The following is a 15175-nucleotide window of genomic DNA, read 5'->3' on the forward strand; positions in this document are numbered from 1 at the left end:
TACCATTTTGCAATAACACCCACTGGGCAAAAACTGGTTGAATCAACATTGTTCCATGTCATTTCAACCCCCCAAAAATCTATGTTATGACATTGAATCAACGTGAAAAACTGATTGGATTTGCAATCCAATAGTGGAGTGGAGTGTGACTGTTTGAGGATGTGGACAGGTGTCTTTTATACTTGATAACAAGTTCAAACAGGTGCCATTAATACAGGTAACGAGTGGAGGACAGAGGAGCCTCTTAAAGAAGAAGTTACAGGTCTGAAAGAGACAGAAATCTTGTTTGTAGGTGACCAAATACTTATTTTCCACCATAATTTGCAAATAAATTCATTAAAAATCCTACAATGTGATTTTCTGGGGGGTTTTTTCTTCTCATTTTGTCTGTCATAGTTGAAGTGTACCTGTGATGAAAATTACAGGCCTCTCTCATCTTTAAGTGGGAGAACTTTGTCACGTTCTGACCATCGTTCGTGTGTGTTTTCCTTGTTTTAGTGTTGGTCAGGACGTGAGCTGGGTGGGCATTCTATGTTATGTGTCTGGTTTGTCTGTTTCTGTGTTTGGCCTGATATGGTTCTCAATCAGAGGCAGGTGTTGGTCATTGTCTCTGATTGGGAACCATATTTAGGCAGCCATATTCTTTAAGTCTCTTGTGGATGATTGTTCCTGTCTTTGTGTTTGTGGCACCAGATAGGACTGTTTTGGTTTTTTCACGTTTCTTGTTTTGTAGATTGTTGTATTTTCATCTTTATTAAAGATGTACAAAACTAACCACGCTGCCTTTTGGTCCGCCTCTCTTTCACCAGAAGAGAACCGTTACAAACTTTCACAATTGGTGGCTGACTAAATACTTTTTTGCCCCCCTGTAATATGGCATATACTTCAAGATTAATATACTCAACAGTTTTGTTTGAATTAATTACTTGAGAGGTTGAGTTATCTGATTAAATCAAAACTTTTAAAAGTTGTTAAGGGTAGACAGAGATACACACACATACAGAGATGATCTGAGTTTTAGTAATACACAATTCTGGGATTATAATGAATACAGAGTTCAATAACGATTCCATGCATGAATACTCATAATCCCTCACAACATTATATAGTTCAGAATATGTTATCACATACAGAAGGTAATTTTAAGGTATGATTACATGGCGAAATGCTCTAGCCTACAACCTGGACATGAAAGGAACGTTTTTAAAGGATATTTTGGAGCCATGAGAGTTTATTTGAAAAGTAAAATGCTCTTGCCTCCAAACTTGATATGTACAGGTTTTCCATATTTGTTGAGTTTTTCATTCAGCCACACCCTGACTCCTTGATGACACAGTATTCACCACTGAGTTACGTAACCCTTGTTGCACTGACAGCCTTCCACAAAGACTTTGGAACAGATCTCGGGGACATTGGGAATGGCACAGGTAGCAGGGCAGGCAGTGCCACATAGCTCATAGTGGCTGTGGTATGGGCAAGCCAGGGCTGTTTGAGTTGAGAAAAAACAAACATCAAATGTAGTCCTAATACATTCTAAAGTGGTGATCCTAACTGACTTAAGACAGGGCATTTTTACTAGGATTAAATGTCATGAAATGTGAAAAACTGAGTTTAAATGTATTTGGCTAAGGTGTATGTTAACTTCCAACTTCAACTGTATATACTGTACAGCTGTTCTGAAAGGCCCCAGAGTCTGCAACACCACTAAGCAAGGGGCACAACCAAGCAAGCGACACCATGAAGACCAAGGAGCTCTCCAAACTGGTCAGGGACAAAGTTGTGGAGAAGTAGAGATCAGGGTTGGGTTATAAAATAAATCTGAAACTTTGAACATCCAACGGAGCACCATTAAATCCATTATTAAGAAATGGAAAGAATATGGCAACACAATTAACCTGCCAAGAGTGGGCCGCCCACCAAAACTCACAGACCAGGCAAGGAGGGCATTAATCAGAGAGGCAACAAAGAGACCAATGATAACCCTGAAGGAGCTGCAAACTCCACTGCGGAGATTGAAGTATCTCTCCATAGGACCACTTTAAGCCGTACACTCCACAGAGCTGGGCTTTACGGAAGAGTGGCCAGAAAAAAGCCATTGCTTAAAGAGAAAAATAAGCAAACATGTTTGGTGTTTGCCAAAAGGCATGTGGGAGACTCCCCAAACAAGAAGGTACTCTGGTCAGATGAGACTAAATTGAGCTTTTTGGCCATCAAGGAAAACACTATGTCTGGCGCAAACCCAACACCTCTCATCACCCCGGTGGCAGCATCATACTGTGGGGATGTTTTTCATCTGCAGGGTCTGGGAAACTGGGCAGAATTGAAAGAATGACGGATGGCGCTAAATACTTGAGACCTGTTTCAGTCTTCCATAGAGTTGAGACTGGGACGGAGGTTCACCTTCCAGCAGGATAATGACACTAAGCATACTGCTAAAGTAACACTCAAGTGATTTAAGGGGAAACATTTAAATGTCTTGGAATGGCCTAGTCAAAGCCCAGACCTCAATCCAATTGAGAATCTGTGGTATGACTTAAAGATTGCTGTACACCAACGGAACCCATCCAACTTGAAGGAGCTGGAGCAGTTTTGCCTTGAAGAATGGGCAAAAATCCCAGTGGCTAGATGTGCCACGCTTATAGAGACACACCCCAAGAGACTTACAGTTGTAATTGCTGCAAAAGGTGGCTCTACAAGGTATTGACTTTGGGTGAGTGACTAGTTATGCACGCTCAAGTTCTGTTTTTATGTGTTTTTTTTCTTGTATGTTTCACAATAAAGAATATTTTTCATCTTCAAAGTGTAAATCAATTGATAGAAACCCCCCAGAAATCAATTTTTATTCCAAATTGTAAGGCAACAAAATTGGAAAAATGCCAATCGGGGTGAATACTTTCACAAGCACTGCATTTATACATTAATACAGACAATGAACAAAGCCATCTAAAATGTACATTGGCCACTGTGAAGAGAAAACAACCCACTGAAGATAGCTTACTACATCATAAATCGCGTAAAACCAACATATATTGCTGACTTACATCTCACATCCAGCAGTATTGGTGTAGATGTGCCTTGCCCCAGACCACAGGAGTAGCTCCCAGTGTCATTAGGGGAAAGTGGACCTAGGGGATATTGCCCACCATGGACACCAGAGACACCAGGAAGTGGGCGGCCATCTTTAAACCAGAGGAACTCCATTTAAGGAGGGTTACAGGTGGAGGTGCAGGCCAAGGTGACGTGGTCTCGCTCCTTAACGGGGCCATTTTCATTTAACTTTAGGGATAAGACTGACATAAAGAAGATACATGTATAACAAATATAGGACATGTTGAAGGGTTAATGACTGACCATCCTAGGTTTTGTAATACCTTAATTGTTTAGTGTGATGACATGTACACAAATCTAGATTTACCTGGTATTGTCAGGTCCACACCCCACGATCCTGTAAATCCCTGAGGGGGCTGATTATGTCTATTTGCCTCAAATCTGAAGAAGAATCTGCCACTGTCATCTTCAGTCACATTGTTGAGTTTCAGTGTGCAGTTATTGTCTTGGTCATAAAACTCTGTTCTTCCACTGTATCTTTATTTATTAGTCAGTCCAGATGTGTTAAACACTCCATCTCCTTGCTGTGAGCCATCTAGTTTTGTATCGCCTCTCGGAGTGAACCATATCTTTCTTCTAACTATCTGGGTAGCTGGGTAGCTGTATATACAGTCAAATACCACTGATGAGCCTTTTGATGCACAGATAACAGTAATCCTGTCCCTGTCACGGTACCAGACAGACCAGGTCTGTGCCAGTGTGCCTGAAAACAGCGATTGAAAACATTGTCCTTGTGATGAGAATACCCTAACCCTAACATGTATAATTAACTGAAACAAAGATAAAACGGTACCTGGCAGGGAGAGTAGAGTTAACAGAGATAACTGTAGAATATATTGACAGTGCATAGTGGCTTTAGCCCTGTAGGAAAGAGAGTGTTATTCCAGAAAATATATAATCAATACAATCTTTGATTCAAGAACGTAGTACCAACAGCTGTGTGTTATCTGACCAGCAGTGGACGGGCAAATTCTTCTTATTGAAGACTGGGTGGTTGTGGAGAAGTACTGATGTCATCATAAAACATCTATTTCGCTGAAATTACTGTCACATACTTCTGCTTTTTAGAGAGAGAAAAAAGTCACAACAATACCACAATACCATTTTGCAAAAACACCCACGGGGCAAAAACTGGTTGAATCAACATTGTTCCATGTCATTTCAACCCCCAAAAAAATCTATGTTATGACATTGAATAAACGTGAAAAACTGATTGGATTTGCAATCCAATCGTGGAGTGTGACTGTTTGAGGTTGTGGACAGGTGTCTTTTATACTGATAACAAGTTCAAACAGGTGCCATTAATACAGGTAACGAGTGGAGGACAGAGAAGCCTCTTAAAGAAGAAGTTACAGGTCTGAAAGAGACAGAAATCTTGTTTGTAGGTGACCAAATACTTATTTTCCACCATAATTTGCAAATAAATTCATTAAAAATCCTACAATGTGATTTTCTGGATTTTTTTTCTTCTCATTTTGTCTGTCATATTTGAAGTGTACCTGTGATGAAAATTACAGGCCTCTCTCATCTTTAAGTGGGAGAACTTTGTCACGTTCTGACCATCGTTCGTGTGTGTTTTCCTTGTTTTAGTGTTGGTCAGGACGTGAGCTGGGTGGGCATTCTATGTTGTGTGTCTGGTTTGTCTGTTTCTGTGTTTGGCCTGATATGGTTCTCAATCAGAGGCAGGTGTTGGTCATTGTCTCTGATTGGGAACCATATTTAGGCAGCCATATTCTTTAAGTCTCTTGTGGATGATTGTTCCTGTCTTTGTGTTTGTGGCACCAGATAGGACTGTTTTGGTTTTTTCACGTTTCTTGTTTTGTAGATTGTTGTATTTTCATCTTTATTAAAGATGTACAAAACTAACCACGCTGCCTTTTGGTCCGCCTCTCTTTCACCAGAAGAGAACCGTTACAAACTTTCACAATTGGTGGCTGACTAAATACTTTTTTGCCCCCCTGTAATATGGCATATACTTCAAGATTAATATACTCAACAGTTTTGTTTGAATTAATTACTTGAGAGGTTGAGTTATGATTAAATCAAAACTTTTAAAAGGTGTTAAGGGTAGACAGAGATACACACACATACAGAGATGATCTGAGTTTTAGTAATACACAATTCTGGGATTATAATGAATACAGAGTTCAATAACGATTCCATGCATGAATACTCATAATCCCTCACAACATTATATAGTTCAGAATATGTTATCACATACAGAAGGTCATTTTAAGGTATGATTACATGGCGAAATGCTCTAGCCTACAACCTGGACATGAAAGGAACGTTTTTAAAGGATATTTTGGAGCCATGAGAGTTTATTTGAAAAGTAAAATGCTCTTGCCTCCAAACTTGATATGTACAGGTTTTCCATATTTGTTGAGTTTGTCATTCAGCCACACCCTGACTCCTTGATGACACAGTATTCACCACTGAGTTACGTAACCCTTGTTGCACTGGCAGCCTTCCACAAAGACTTTGGAACAGATCTCGGGGACATTGGGAATGGCACAGGTGGCAGGGCAGGCAGTGCCACATAGCTCATAGTGGCTGTGGTATGGGCAAGCCAGGGCTGTTTGAGTTGAGAAAAAACAAACATCAAATGTAGTCCTAATACATTCTGCAAATTCATTTGACACATTATACACATTTCAGAATGTCTGAGTTCATAAATGTGATGTTTTGTTATAGCTGAGTACTAAGGGCAGTTGGAGGCCTTTCTCCACAGCCGTGAGACTACAACCCCAGCCTGCTGACATTTGGCCACTTTGTTAGCCAAGGTCTCACACAACACCTCCTGTCGACCCTCATTCAGACACACATCATAGAGGCAGTCTGAGGCAAACTCCTTCACAGGCACTTTCTTATGACACTGGTGAAATGGGCCCCCTCCGTCTGTCATCAAACCACAGTACTTTGGTCCAGTATAAAGTGCCGGTCTGGTTCTGAGCACGTGGGGCAGTTGCCATTACAGACATGCCGGCAGAATGGATCACCGTCAGCAACACTCCAGGATGCCACCCACGCCGTGGTATTTGCCGAAAGCACACCTGTGGGAGTGGTGAAGTCATCTGCTTTGTTACCATTGTAGATGCCACAGATGAAACGAAGTTGTCGTAGTAACTGCTGCTGATGGTCACCATGAAGAAGGCGGTCCAGTCAAAAGTGATCTTCAGGCCAACATCTGTCTGGATGGTCCCTTGGATACCAGACTCTGTGATTCTGATGTTGCCAGACTCTAAACTCACAGGGAGGTCAGACCTAATGCCATCAATCTGAGACAAGAGAGAGAGAAGAGGAATTAAAGAGGACTTAAAGTGGATGGAGAGCATAGAGGATTCTTACATTCAACTTCAACATGGAAAATCTGAATCAAGTATAACTGGAAGCCACCCACCTCCACTGTCCCTCTTTGGCCACTGAGAATGGTGATCTGTGACCACTCAGGTCTATGTTGGCTGATTTGAGGAAGGAGCCTTTGGAGTTGACTCGCGGCTCGTTCTTAGTCTGGATGCTGAACTGAGGCAGGGAGGGATCTTTGCCCGTCGTATTCACCAGAATGTAGGAGCAGGTACCCATGAAGGAGAAGGGCTGGCCATCGAACGTGCTATAGTGAGGGTAACAGAACAACCAGCAGTAAGGCCTTGGACTGGGCCACACATATCGCCTTATTGTTCATCACCACACAGTTTTCTTTCTCACGGCACTCAGTGTCCTCACAGGGGTCTGACAAAATGTGCATTAGAGATGCTGACATATCTTGCTCATCGTAATATCAAAATAGAACATCAATAAAGTCCATAATTCTAGGTCTGAGTAGGTGCTGGGGAGGGTTAGGGAGACGTGGCTGTTCCAGTTGAACTTCAGTGTCAGGCCAAATTTGGTCTTCACCACCCCGAAATACCCACTGCGGAAGATGGACAGTTGGCCGTCTTCTGCATCAAATGGCATGTTCACATACTGGTTGTTGACCTGGGAAGAGAGAACGAAATTTGAATGGAACATGATGGATGATAATGTCCTGATATTTCTTCTTACATTAAGTAGTATAATCATAAAAGCTCATTGACAAAATAGACCCAGAAGGCAATTATGTCATTCATTAGGAATGGATAACATTTTAAGGTAGCTTACCAATACTTTGCCAGGGTTGTCCCTACTCACGGTGATGGTGTTGTAACGGTTGTCGTCTGGAGATAGAGAGGAGGACCAAGGTGCAGCAGTGTTCATATTTTAATGAACACTGAAAACAAAACAATAAACAACCAACGAACAGTCCTGTATGTTGCAACACAACACTAAACAGAAAAAAACCACCCACAAAACACAATGGAAAACAGGCTACCTAAATATGGTTCTCAATCAGGGACAACAATTGACAGCTGCCTCTGATTGAGAACCATACCAGGCCAAACACAGAAATAGAAAATCATAGACAACTAACATAGACAACCCACCCAACTCACGCCCTGACCATACTAAAACATAAGATAAAACAAAGGAACTAAGGTCAGAACGTGACAGGTGTTTTTGAAGGCAGTGATGGTGACTGTCTTTGTGTAAGACACTGCCGTGTCCCTCCCCCCATTCTGATTCTTTACAAGCACCTCAAAAGGTACCAGACATCTGTCGTCTTTGCTGACCAATTTGGAGAGAACGTAAGTACACGTTCCCTGGAAGTTGAACCTCTTGCCATCAAACGTGCGGTAGTGGGGGTCGCCTGAACCTTGGCAGGTGGCATAAGATGTTGGGTAACAATCTCTCTTACCACTCTGCAGGCCACACACCTCTGATTTCTTGCATGCTGTTGCTTTGCATTCAACCTTGGCTGTTGCTGGATTGCATTCACACTGCTTTGTGCATTTGTCATCTTCCCAGAACTTCATTCCAGACGGGTAGTATCGTCCTTCATAAGAGCAGCCACAGCTCTCCTTGGAGATGCATTTGTCTCCACTGAGGACAAAGCCCTTGTTGCATTGACAGGTCTCCACACAGGGTTCCTTGCACTTTGCTTCGGCATCTAGATCTGAACAAGAGGCAGGGCAAGCTGTGCCACACGCCTCGTAGTAGCTGTTTGATGGACATTCCAGTGCTGCAAATGTGAAATGAGAAAATATATGTAAATAATACCGAAAAGCACAATATAAAAATCTTTATGAAATGTCTGGAAAGAAAAAAACTCGTAGCATCCAATGATTGTCCTCCACTCAGGGCTAATTTTGACCCCCTCGTGCCAAGCAGGCATCATTGTGGCTTTTCATGTTCTCAGAGAGGGGTGAAGGCCACATAGTCAGTACCCAGCTGGTCAGTTTGGAAGACCACACTGCTGTCTCCGGTTGAGAACTTGTAGTTGAAGGCCCCCACTGAGATGTCAGAGTTGGAGGTGACCTGCACTGTTTTGGTGGAAGCTCCTGGACCCCCAATTTCAGCGTTACCAGGTTTGGCGATCCATTTGGTGTTCTGTTTATCTATTTTCACTGAGGTAGAGAAGCCGATTGCATTGACCTGAATTTGAACAATGGCTGGATAATCCTGTGTGGTTATGGCCAGTTGAAGACTCTGATCATCATGGTAGCTCAGCAAATAGTTAGGCATAAAGGCAGTAATGAACTCCCGCCCCACTGGGCATGATCCACTGACCACTAAACATAAAGGAAGAAAGACAATTTTACAGATGAGCACCTGATTTCTTTTTGCAACCATTTGACTAATGTAATATCAGTTTAATAATGAATAGTTTACTATAGCTTAAATACAGGACAATTGTCTTGCTCCGACTGCTCTTGTTGAATTCACTGACTGTCAAGTGTCAATTTAGTAAGGCACAAAATAATTAGTTTTTGCTTGAATGACATGATTGTATACAAATGTTTGTGCACATAACAATACACATGCTGTCGCTTCCCCTTGCATAGCTTTATAACCAGTATTACATGTCTATAATATAGTGTTCCCTGCAGAACAAACAACATTAATGTACTATCTAATTAGTGGATGCTAGAAAGATTTCATTTGCCAATCTACAGTACTGTTTTTGTTTCCCCATAATGTTAGATAATAATAAATGATCAACTTGTTCAATTCTGGTAGTGATTACATGACATGGAATATTGATAGGTAACCTATGATTCCTACCTATGAATAGACTGACAGCCACACAATCACGAAGGTTGGACCCAAGGCTGGAAACCAAAATGCACAGTTAACAAATGATATGGAAAACATGAAACATGGTGTAACGGCAGATCTCCTCTTCGTCTGAAGATGAGTAAGGATCGTACCAAGATGCAGCGTGGTAAGTGTCCATAACTTTAATCAAAGAAAGCACTGAACACTGAATACAAAAATAACAAAAGAAACATGAAGAAACGAAACCGAAACAGTACCGTGTGGCGACAAACACTGACAAGGAAACAAACACCCACAAACCAACAGTGAAACCCAGGCTACCTAAGTATGATTCTCAATCAGAGACAACTAACGACACCTGCCTCTGATTGAGAACCATACCAGGCCGAAACAGAAACCAAACATAAAAAAACAAACATAGACTGCCCACCCCAACTCACGTCCTGACCATACTAAATAAAGACAAAACAAAGGAAGTAAAAGGTCAGAACGTCCCGTATTCGGCCCCCTTGAACTTTGCGACCTTTTGCCACATTTCAGGCTTCAAACATAAAGATATAAAACTGTATTTTTTTGTGAAGAATCAACAACAAGTGGTGTACAATCATGAAGTGGAACGACATTTATTGGATATTTCAAACTTTTTTAACAAATCAAAAACTGAAAAATTGGGCGTGCAAAATTATTCAGCCCCTTTACTTTCAGTGCAGCAAACTCTCTCCAGAAGTTCAGTGAGGATCTCTGAATGATCCAATGTTGACCTAAATGACTAATGATGATAAATACAATCCACCTGTGTGTAATCAAGTCTCCGTATAAATGCAGCTGCACTGGGATAGTCTCAGAGGTCCGTTAAAAGCGCAGAGAGCATCATGAAGAACAAGGAGCACACCAGACAGGTCCGAGATACTGTTGTGAAGAAGTTTAAAGCCGGATTTGGATCCAAAAAGATTTCCCAAGCTTTAAACATCCGAAGGAGCACTGTGCAAGTGATAATATTGAAATGGAAGGAGTATCAGACCACTGCAAATCTACCAAGACCTGGCCGTCCCTCTAAACTTTCAGCTCATACAAGGAGAAGACTGATCAGAGATGCAGCCAAGAGGCCCATGATCACTCTGGATGAACTGCAGAGATCTACAGCTGAGGTGGGAGGCTCTGTCCATAGGACAACAATCAGTCGTATATTGCACAAATCTGGCCTTTATGGAAGAGTGGCAAGAAGAAAGCCATTTCTTAAAGATATCCATAAAAAGTGTTGTTTAAAGTTTGCCACAAGCCACCTGGGAGACACACCAAACATGTGGAAGAAGGTGCTCTGGTCAGATGAAACCAAAATTGAACTTTTTGGCAACAATGCAAAACGTTATGTTTGGCGTAAAAGCAACACAGCTCATCACACTGAACACACCATCCCCACTGTCAAACATGGTGGTGGCAGCATCATGGTTTGGGCCTGATTTTCTTCAGCAGGGACAGGGAAGATGGTTAAAATTGATGGGAAGATGGATGGAGCCAAATACAGGACCATTCTGGAAGAAAACCTGATGGAGTCTGCAAAAGACCTGAGACTGGGCCGGAGATTTGTCTTCCAACAAGACAATGATCCAAAACATAAAGCAAAATCTACAATGGAATGGTTCAAAAATAAACATATCCAGGTGTTAGAATGGCCAAGTCAAAGTCCAGACCTGAATCCAATCGAGAATCTGTGGAAAGAACTGAAAACTGCTGTTCACAAATGCTCTCCATCCAACCTCACTGAGCTCGAGCTGTTTTGCAAGGAGGAATGGGAAAAAATGTCAGTCTCTCGATGTGCAAAACTGATAGAGGCATACCCCAAGCGACTTACAGCTGTAATCGCAGCAAAAGGTGGCGCTACAAAGTATTAACTTAAGGGGGTTAGGGTTTTTTGATTTGTTAAAAAAGTTTGAAATATCCAATAAATGTCGTTCCACTTCATGATTGTGTCCCACTTGTTGTCGATTCTTCACAAAAAAATACAGTTTTATATCTTTATGTTTGAAGCCTGAAATGTGGCAAAAGGTCGCGAAGTTCAAGGGGGCCGAATACTTTCGCAAGGCACTGTATATAAAATAAAAACATTTTAATTGATTTTTTTAACCAGGTTTGTCACAATTAGATTTTGTAAGAGAGACCTGGTAAATAGTATTGCCAAGCATAACGGTAATATAGCAGCATAATGTACTGTAACTAGTGTGGGTAGTTGTTACATAGTACTATCAACTATTATACCTCTTATAAGGCATGTAAAACCATGTAATTATTATATAGTTTTTAGCATCACTGTGTAGTGATATAAATAGTAATTTGTTCTTAATTGACTTGGCTGGTTAAATAAAGGTAAAATAAAAATGAAATACAAATTGGGACCATAAAAAATAACAATGTACTTTCAAATTATTCAAAATATCATACGTTTTTAATTTATTGTTTTAAGGCAATATTTAAACATGGATTGGAAGAAGTGCTCGTTACTTACATATGGATGTTTTAAGTGTATGTCAACAGAACATGGCTTGAGTGAATGTCAATAGGAGACAGGCGAGGAGAGCTTACACAAATAAAACATGGATACCATTACAGAAACATTGTTATTGAAAAAGGATATGAGAGCCACATCCCAGTTAACAAAGAAAACAATATTTATTTACTGTCAGCTCAATCGAGAATAGGGTGACAGAGTTCTGAACAAGAACCCTGGACCCTTATGAGGATTTTGGGGGTGTGACGAGAGGGGTGAGGTGAGGATTTATTTATCTTAAATACACATCATGGGCGCGTTTGTATAGTTTAAGGGGGAGGTGAGTATGTGACATGCATTACAGAGCTGCCAACATGCTTATAACCAATGTGGCACTGCAGCTTACAAACAAAACACTCGTCCTGCTTAGTTTCTTTGACACTTTAACATGATGGGCACAGGCAGGCCTCATCCCTGTAATCAATGTAAGTAAAGGGCAAATGATTAATATGCATGTATGGTTTCACATTCTAGCTCTGAGTGTGATGTGTCAGAGGGCACCTTTTTGAACTGCTATCACTAGGGTTGTATGTCATTCTTTACAATGCAAATTCCTCCCATAAAATAAAAAAATCCTATTAGTAACCTTTTCCTGGTGGGTCAATGTACGGATCTAGAAAACAAATATACTTAAGGTTGGGATGGAGGAGTGTCACGGTCGTTCTCCTCTTCATCTGAAGAGGAGAGGCGAAAAGGATCTGAGGACCAATACGCGGCGTGGTGTCCATGGTCAATCTTTAATAAAGAAAGTAGTGAACACTGAAAACTATACAAAACCAGTAAACAAAATAACAACCGTGAAGCTAATCATATGGACTGTGCGGAAACAAGCCATCAACATAGACAATCACCCACAAACAAACAGTGCAACCCAGGCTACCTAAGTATGATTCTCAATCAGAGACAACTAATGACACCTGCCTCTGATTGAGAACCATACTAGGCCGAAAACATAGAAATGCCCCAAAACATAGAAAAACAAACATAGACTGCCCACCCAACTCACGCCCTGACCATACTAAATAAATACAAAACAACGGAAATAAAGGTCAGAACGTGACAGTACCCCCCCCCCCCCCCCAAAGGTGCGGACTCCGGCCGCAAAACCTTGACCTATAGGGTAGGGTCTGGGTGGGCGTCTGTCCGCGGTGGCGGCTCTGGCGCGGGACGCGGACCCCACTTCACCATTGTCTTAGTCCGCCTTATTGTCCGCCTCCGTGGCTTTCTCACCATGGCCACCCTTCTCAATGACCCCACTGGACAGAGGGGCTGTTTGGGACAGAGGGGCAGCTCGGGACAGAGGGGCAGCTCGGGACAGAGGTGGGGCAGCTGCTCGGGACAGAGGGACAGCTGCTCGGGACAGAGGGGCAGCTGCTCGGGACAGAGGGGCAGCTGCTCGGGACAGGGGGCAGCTGCTCGGGGCAGAGGGGCTCCGGCAGCGACGCCGGACAGGCGGGAGGCTCCGGCAGCGGCGCTGGACAGGCGGGAGGCTCCGGCAGCGGCGCCGGACAGGCGGGAGGCTCCGGCAGCGGCGTCGGACAGGCGGGAGGCTCCGGCAGCGGCGCCGGACAGGCGGGAGGCTCCGGCAGCGGCGCCGGACAGGCGGGAGACTCCGGCAGAGGCGCCGGACAGGCGGGAGACTCCGGCAGAGGCGCCGGACAGGCGGGAGAGGCGCCGGACAGGCGGGAGACTCCGGCAGAGGCGCCGGACAGGCGGGAGACTCCGGCAGAGGCGCCGGACAGGCGGAAGACTCCGGCAGAGGCGCCGGACAGGCGGGAGACTCCGGCAGAGGCGCCGGACAGGCGGGAGACTCCGGCAGCGGCGCCGGACAGGCGGGAGACTCCGGCAGCGGCGCCGGACAGGCGGGAGACTCCGTTATAAATGCAGTGAGATCTCAACTCATGTGCCAGGGGAACCTGAAGGTTTCCTTGCCTCAGGTCAAGTTTGCTGAATAACATGGATCCATGCAGATCCGAAGATTGCCATTTTTCTTGGGTGCAACGACCAGGTTTGAGACCCATGGCGAGGCGTCAATGGGCTAGATGATGTCATTCTCCAGGAGGTTTTCAAGTCCCTTGTCAATGGGCTCCCAAAGGGTCAGAGGAACCCTTCGCAATGGCTGGATTACTGGCTTGACATCTTTGTTGACTGTAGACCGATGGACGAAACCTCTGAGGTGACCTAGCCCCTCAAACAGTTGTGAGTACTCCATAGGCGCAGGTGTAGGCAAGTGATGCACATGTGCACCAGTTGAATCTGACATCATGAATCATATTGTTCCTCGAGAGCTTGGACCGCTGATGTAAACTTGTTATCCACTGGCTGTAGAGTGGAGAAGACACGTTGTGCCTCAGCGCTGAGACAGTGGTGCAGAATCTCCAGTTTTCGTGCATCAGCAGCTCCATGCAGATTGATAGCTACCATATACAACTGAAAGGATTGAAACCAGCGATTCCATGGAACATGCAGCTCTCCAGGGACTGGAAGAAATTGAGATGGTGGAGGTAAGCTAAACTCGGCCATCCTCGTCGCCAAATGTTACAAATGCAAGGAGGCTTGTTGTGCAATTAAACTGAACTTTTTACTTCAGATCAACATGTTAACAACTCGTAAAGAAAATCACTCATCCAACCCTCACACCTCGGTTTACGCACAACCTGACTGATACATTCTTAAAGCAACAGTATTCAGTACTCAACTGAGCTACGACACCATATTACTGAACACAACAAATATATAGCACAGGTTCACAATATCAACATTCAAATGACTAATTTACCCACCCCTGCACAGGACAAAGATTTAGGATCAAAGGCCTGATTACCTGCATGTCCACCAACGTTTTTTAAATGTTGAAATGTCCCTGCGGTTTGTCTTACATAGGGAAAACCTATAGAAGCCTTGAGATCCGGATCAGTGAGCACCGCATAAATATATGGACAGGTGAGACAAAAAAAACACGGTCTCTGTTCATTTTGTACAAGTTGGACATCTGTTAAGGGAATTTTTGTCAATGGTGACTAATTATGTATACATTTAAATCAGGACTGACTAATCAGAATACTATTATGTTACTGTATATGTACTAATCAGAATACTATTATGTTGCTGTATATGTATGAGTTTTCTTTCTTGATCCCAGTACTGAATTTAATGTGTGTGAATGTGGTCAAGAGTTAGAACAATGACTGTCTGTTCCTTGGTAGGAATGAATGAATGATATCTTCAGACTGGCTACAATGCTTATCTACACGAGAAGACCTTGGCTCGTAAATTATATTAAATTGGTAGTGAGACGGATGTGGGAAGGCTTGAGATACAGCCTTTGTACTGGCACGGAGATGGCACGGGTTGGTGCTGAAACTAATGACGTCATTTTCAGTTTATAAC

The 15175-nt window shown here is 43.1% G+C and overlaps 2 long non-coding RNA genes across 2 annotated transcripts; both read right to left on the bottom strand.

Moving 5' to 3' along the window:
* Positions 1-942: 942 nt before the first annotated feature.
* Positions 943-4106, bottom strand: LOC118938710 (uncharacterized). Its single transcript, XR_005035960.2, has 3 exons — positions 3902-4106; positions 3416-3811; positions 943-3290 (listed from the first exon to the last, which is right to left on the bottom strand). It is a non-coding gene; the product is annotated as an uncharacterized LOC118938710 (long non-coding RNA).
* Positions 4107-5198: 1092 nt separating this feature from the next.
* LOC149984916 (uncharacterized) lies at positions 5199-6718 on the bottom strand. The gene is made up of 2 exons (XR_016485276.1): positions 6509-6718; positions 5199-6386 (listed from the first exon to the last, which is right to left on the bottom strand). It is a non-coding gene; the product is annotated as an uncharacterized LOC149984916 (long non-coding RNA).
* Positions 6719-15175: the final 8457 nt, after the last annotated feature.

Source organism: Oncorhynchus mykiss, chromosome 2, assembly GCF_057628025.1.
Source record: "Oncorhynchus mykiss isolate SJ-2025 chromosome 2, ASM5762802v1, whole genome shotgun sequence".
Classification (NCBI taxonomy): Eukaryota; Metazoa; Chordata; class Actinopteri; order Salmoniformes; family Salmonidae; genus Oncorhynchus; species Oncorhynchus mykiss.